Below are 7,363 nucleotides of genomic sequence, written 5' to 3' on the forward strand. Positions count from 1 at the left end.
TGGATCTTCTTCTCATATTCATCAAAGACTTTTCTAATATTTGTGCCTTTAGATCATTTTACTTCTTTGTAATCTGCTCATTAGGAAAACAGAGGATGTAATAGAAAGAGCATGAGATTGAAGTCAGACAGGCAAGACTGAACCCCAGGTTTGACCCTGACTTAGAGATGGTTTGCGTAGTTTACATGTGCTCTACCTCCTCACCTGCAAACTGGATCCTGCAATAACCATTTAGTGGGGTTGTTGGTAAAGCTTGAATGAGATCCTGAGAGCAGCTATTACATGTGGAAGATAGAGTAGAGGCCTCGTGTGCATGATGCAGGTGCAAATTTGCTAGTCTCGGGTTGCTTCCCAGGGACAGGCTGGAGCCATGGCAGCCCAGTAAGCACAGAGCAAGCTCTGTGGTGGCCATGCCCCGAGGGACTTGCTAGTAGGCATTGACTGGATTGAGATTCAATTTCAGACTTTCTTTGCAGACCCATTGCAGTCCAGGAGAAGAGTGGGCTCAGCTGACCTGTATTGCACACCTGGGCAGGCAGCCTACCAACCCTCATAGTTCTTTGCAGGTCTTGAACCGAGATCTGAACCAGCCCCTCCCTTTCCTCCTTCCCGCTGATGGAGTTTCTGAGGTGGCGACTGGTGTCTGTCATAGTTGCTCGTGTGCACCTTCAGTCTGTGAAATGCAGGTGTTCTGTGTTTTCCACCTGCCCATGCTGAACGTGATCCTCTTCTTTTAAAAATATAAAACCATGAAATATGCCCATTGTAGAAAATTTAGAAAACAAACAAAAAAAGAATATGGGTTAAAAAAATCATCAGCAACCCACTATCATTCTTTTATTGAATGGCTATTTCCACACCTTTAACTGTCTGCTGGACAAGGGTCACGATTGTCTTCTCTGTCATTGGTAGGTTTCTTGGGATAGTCACGCTTGTATGATTCATTATTTTCATCATCTGCATGGAAATCTTTGCTCATTTTTTCTAAAAGAGAATTTTCCCTCCTGAGCTGCAAAGAAAAGCCATGAATTGGTCTTGAACAGTTTGAACATCTTGTGAACATTTTTAGACAATCATTTGTGTAACCATCAGGCTGGGTGGATGATCCCCATTTGCCCGTCTTCTTCAGAGGGAGTAGAGACGGGAGGGCGGTGAGACCACAGTCACAGTGGATGTTACTAACCGCCCACAAACACTTTAGAAACGTGTGCATTCTGAATCTATCAGTGCTCTGATAGAAAAGAAATATTTTGAGCATATCTTAAGCATAGAATGCATTTCCTCTTAAAAAAAAAAAAACAATTAAATCTTGGTCTGAGAGACCAAAGCTTCTTTTCCCCCTCTTTTGGTGGAATCTCATTATCCCCATATTTGACTTTCTCCTTGCCTATCGGTAGGCAGGAATGGGGGTATTCCGAGAGCTGTTAAATATAAAAAATTGTTCACTCAGAAAAGGAGTGATGCAGAAAACTCTTTTTCATAAGAAGGAAACAGTACATATGCATTTTTTTTTTTTTATCACACACTTCAGACATCTACTAACAGGCATGCTCAGGCTTTGCTTCATAACCCTCAAAAACCTCTTAGTAAGATTTTTCTATACATGGTTAAAGCAAAAGTAGGATGCAGAGTTCATCTATTTCCTGAAGGAAGTAGCTGCAGGCAAAAGCCAGAACTACAAGCCCGGCGCGGCTGCGTAGAGGCAGGTTCCATGTGGGAAGACAGCTGCCTGTTGTTAACAAAGGTAATGTCCCTCCTTCTTTCTCATCCCCACAGTTCTTCCATTCAGCAGCAGATTTGCCCAGCATAACATTTGTTTTTCAGATGTACCTGCTTTAGGAACTTTTTTGGATTACTTTTTTAGGTAGCACTAATTTTCATTTTTGAAAACAACCTTACTGGAGCAGAAAAAAACATTGCTTAGGTTAGTCTTGTTATAGGAAAAGGAAATTAAGAGGAACCTAATACTGTAATTTACTGGGATGTTGTTCAGAATTCTCCAGCCCAGCCCACAGAAAATCCAGTTGCCTTTCCTCGTTCTTAGATGAATTGCTCTTTATTTATGTGGGTGGCAGAAAAGCAAAACAGCAATATGTTCTGCAAACAACTCTATGTGCTTTAAACATTTACCATGGTTTATTGCTTAATCTTGTGAGCCTTCACGTGAAAGAGACACTGACCTCTTTATCCAGCCTGAAGGCACATCTATGTCCTGAGAATAACAGCTGGGAAGACTGGCCTTCCCTAAAGCAGCCGGTGGTCCATCCACCTTGTTGTGGAGAGCCTCTGTATTTCTATTAAAATGAGTCATACCAGAAGGATTCTCACAGTTTCTACGTATGTAGCTGTAGTATCTGTCCAACTTTGAATCTGGATGGTCTAAGGTCAAAGTATCCATTCACCAGTTACTTGTATACTGCATCAGAATCAAGAGGAAGAGGTATAGTGCTAAATATTATTAGAGAAAAAACAATAAAGTGATTATTTTACCCCTCCCCATATTTATTTTTCTTTATCTTAGATAAAAAGACCTATATATTCAGTGCCATTTATTTCTTTAGTATTGTATTTTCTGTGATATATTAGGTATTTTTTTCCTTCCCAAGAATGTAATTTTTGTGTTCATAAACTTGGTAAACTTAATTAGCATATAATGTAAACACAATAATCCTTATCAAAGTTTACAATTTAGCATTGCTTTATTAACATGAGGAATCATAAAAGTAGCTTTTGGTTATTGAAATTAGTGGAGTTTTAAGATATGTTGCTGGCAAAGAATCTTGTGCAGTGACACTGTCCTTTCATAAACAAGGTATAAAGCTCAGCCGGTCACCATCCCTGCCATTGGTGCAGGACCTGAGATCAGGACACTGATGGTCCTGTCTCTCTGCACCTGTCTTTCTGAACTCTTTGGATGACCCTGTCACCTGTAACGCTGGTTGTTAAAATCTGTTATGTCTGCTTCAGAGGAAGCTCTCTGTGCATGATGGTAGTTGGCACCACTGAAGTCAGTAAGAGAGTCCTCTCCAGAACTATAGACACTTCTCTCTCTCTCTCCCCCTTTGTCTGTGCGTGTGTGTTGGGGTGGGAGGGAGGGAAGCAAGAGTTAGTCTAAAATTTAAATCCACTAAAATGATGAACCACCTAGGCTGCAGGAATGCTCTCTTGCTGTATACAAGTGAAAGATATACAGAACAACACTTTTCAGATATTTGGCAACTGGCAGCCTAGGATAGAGATTTCTGAGCAAAGAGAAAAACAGAGGTGAGCTGACTGCCTAGAAGCAGTTTCCAGGCCACTGCTCAGTGAAAGAAAACCTAAACAAAGCCCGGAGATTTTGCTGAGTTGTAGAGACTGAGAATGGAGGTCAGGAGGCCAAGGCAGCTGAAATGTGTGAGGCAGAGCTCTTTAAGAAAGGGGATTCAAAAAGGGTCCCTGCAATCATCCAAGGGGTCCCCTCTAATCTTTGCCTGAGAACTGACCTGAGCATCCTTAGGTTTGTGGAAATACCCTCAAGAAAGCAGCAGACCAAACAACGTCTGAGCCTTGCTCAGGACTGGAAAGAGTTTGTGTTCCCACCTGTCAGAGTGGAGAGAGCTCATAACGCACAAGACACTGGTTAGAGTCCTAAGAAGGGTCATGCCTTAGCTGTGGGGCTAAAGTAGCCGTAGAGTAGAGGCTGCTATTGGTCTGGCCTACTAAAGCTTAAAAGCAATTTTTTTAGAGATCAAAATGATCTGCAATAGCATAACTGCATGCCTTAACAAAGACCAGCACTCTTTAAAGGAATACAACAAAATCCAGCTCTTGACAAGGTAAAATTCTAAATGTCCAGCATTTAATCAACAATTCTTAGACATATAAAGAAGAAGAAAAATATGAGTCATTATCAGAAGAGAAATTAATCAATAAAAGCAGACTCAGAGATGACAGAGATGATAAAAATAGCATGAAAAACTTAAGACAGCTATTTCTAGTTGTGATAATATACCAAACAATGTAAAGGAAAACATTAATGTAATGAGAGGGATGGAAGATATAAGAAAAGTCACAGTTGGAACTTCTAAGGAAGAAAAAAATGAAGCTTTTGAAAGCCCATTTGTGGAAATGGAAAGATAATATCCCTGCAGTGTTACAATGATGGAGCTGAAAGTTCTAATATGAAAATAAAATTAAGCTGGCTTAAGTTGGTCTCGAAACGTTTTATTCTGTCTGGATATTACTTTTGACCTTTCACCAAATGCCTTTCCTTATCTTCCTCACCCAGCAAAGCCATAGATTACTAGCTGCTCCATTCTTCAGCTGGTTGAGCCAGACCTCACTAGTGCCAGCAACACTGGCCACTTAATGTCAGTAATGCAGGAGTACCAAAATCATAAATCACAACATGGAAAACAATTCCTCTCACTTCTCATTCTTGAAATCCAGTAATACTTAAGTTCTTTTGAGATAATGCTTTCTCTCAACTTCTCTTTTCCAAATGTGTAGATTTTTATGCCTGAAACATCCAAGATACTCCTCCACCCTTAGCTCTCTGTGTACCTATGTACGTGTGTCTACATGTGTGTTGCATGTGTGTTGTGTGTATATGTTGTATGTGCATGCACGCATGCGTGTGCATGGTGTTATATGTATGATATGTGCACATTGTGCATCTGTGTGCTGCACACATATATGTCACATGTGTGCATGAATGTGTATGTTGAGTGAGTTGTGTACCTATGTGTATATGTGGTGCACATGCATGCTGCATGGATGCACGTGTGTATTGTGTCATGTGTGTTGTGTGGGCATGGGTGTATCACAGGTGTGTGGTGTGTATGTATGTGTACATGTGCTGTGCATTTGTATGGCATGTCTGTATGTGTATGTATGCTGTGTGTTGAGTGTGTGCACATGCATGTGCATGTGGGTGTGTTCATGCATGTGTGTCTGTGTAGTGTGTGTGCTGTGTGTTGTGTATGCATGAGTGTCTGTGTGTTATGCTCCCCTGGCTCACTCCCACACACTTCTGGGTTCACCCTGGTCCTCACACTTGAGTCACCCTCTCACCTTCTTGAACCTGGACTTGGTGTTCTTGGGGGCATCCATCATGTATCACTCTCTATTCTCTCTCTCAGAACTCATCACACTTTGTCCTAAATGCCTTTTTGCTTCTGTGTCACAGGGACTATGAGCTCTTTCACAGGAAGCATCATGTTGATTGCTACACCCCAAGACTTTGTGTCACATGTTAAATACCACATGACACTCACTACACCCACATGCCATTACTAAGAGTCATGACACTGGGCAAGACAAAACTCAATTTTGAAACTAGGACCATCAAACCTTGAACACTGAGCAACGTTGAACTCACTTGGAGGGTGATGTCAAAGTTAGGATAGAAAGGAGAGCAGGTCAGAGCTGCACTTGTCACACACACTCTCCACCAGATGAGTGGCTCGACTGTCATCACAAATGCCTTTTATGCAGTTAGTTTGTGAGTAGCTATTGCCTGAGAATAAGAGCAAGCTGGCTGTCATTCCCAGAGGAAAACACCAGGATAATCATTTATCACTTCATCCTTTTCCTTATCAAGGGTTTCTTCTCACAGAATGAGGGTTATCCCTGAGGCTCTTTGGAAATTGACAATTCAGGAAGAATCAATGGAGAGCTGCATTTTTGATGGATGAACCACTAGAAAATTCTGTGGCATTCTCTCCATGACCTTTTCTGAAGACAGATGAATAGCCTTCCAAAGGTTGCATTTTATTTTATGTTCAAAAAACCCAGCCGGTCAAGGGGTACCAGAAACAACAGAGTCAAGTTGGATTTTCTCCCAATGTGAGAAACATAAATAAAGAGAGAAAGGACAGTGGAAGCTAGAGACATTTTATGGAAGAGGAAGAGTGATTTGCAAAGACAGGAGAAGCGTCAGCATGAAAGGGCTCTGACCTCAGGGAAGTTCCTGGAAGAAGACTTCCAGCACAGCCCTCCCCCTCTGTTAGTTATTTTCATACTTAGTAACTCTAAGTTAGACATTGCTGAATTTGGGGACATCTCTGATTTGATGGTCCGTGTAATAGTACTACAGAAATAAAATTAAATATATCAAAACAACAATACACAGGCAATGCAATACATGGTATTTAAAAATATAAAGATTTAAATTATGTGAAAACACACTAGTGTGAGAGATGGTTATAACGTATGAGTCAGGAAACATTTCATAGAGTTTAAGGGATTTGGATGTGGAAATGGAAAGAAAAATCTCAAGAATTTAAACAATGATATGGAAAAAAGGAATGAATGAAGACAAGATGTGTGGGCAGGAATCACGCAGTGCCTTGGAAAGGCTGGAGAGAGGAAATGAGGTGCCCCTTCACGTCAGGAGGGGGACCTGGGGCTGTCAGTGTATTCTGTTTTCACATCTGGCCAATAGTCCATCAAAATCAAAAATATCTTGAAATATTTTTTTAAAATCTATTTTACTTAATGTTTGATTTTTTGGTTTTGTCTCGTGTTATGTTTTATAGAGTATGGGAAAGCAGGAAAAAGATGAGATTCATGTGCTCTACTACAGTGAAATTTCACAAACAGATTTGTCACATATATCAAAGCCTTTAATCAAATAATAACACTCCTATTTATTGAGTGATTACTGTAAGTGTTAACCACTTGACACACCGAGCCTTGTTAATCCTCTCAACAGTCTTAAGATGAACGAACTTTTACTGTGTCCACTTTATAATGTCACAGTGATTGCAACAATGACAGAAGGAGTTTTAAAGAACATTTCCAGAATTAATTTGATAATACAACATCTCAGTTTCCTATTTTAAGAGATTTGTTATGAATGTTTTTTATATCACTTGTTGTTGCCTTGATAAATTTACCATAAATTCACAGGTCAAATTAAAGATGAGGAAGTAGTCATGAGAAATCCATACTGTTCAGTCAGAAATAGCATTCATGAAAACAAAACTCCACATAAATAATCTACAAAAATAATAGAAACTGTGACAAAAACCATCCACTTTTACATTAGAGACACTGGCTATGTCTGCAGAATTCTAAAATATGCAAGTGAAAAAATAAAATGTAGCATGCTTTCCAAGAATGAAATGAAACCCCAAACATGAAAATCCATAGGAAGAACAGCAAATATTTCTCCAGTTGTGATTAAACGAATACATATTTCTGTGACCTGCAGAGAGCTTCACCTTCACTGGACTTAATGACTTCGTTGAATAGTATATATTGTTATGGAAAGATTCTTCTCTTTGTATAGGTGTTTATTTTATTGATGTTTTCTCAGAATGATTAACTAAAGTGAAACCCATTTTGGAAAATGGAAATATTTCCTGGAATTTCAGAGAGC

The sequence above is a fragment of the Galeopterus variegatus genome, unplaced genomic scaffold (genome assembly GCF_000696425.1).
Source record: "Galeopterus variegatus unplaced genomic scaffold, G_variegatus-3.0.2 Scaffold533, whole genome shotgun sequence".
NCBI classification, from domain to species: Eukaryota; Metazoa; Chordata; class Mammalia; order Dermoptera; family Cynocephalidae; genus Galeopterus; species Galeopterus variegatus.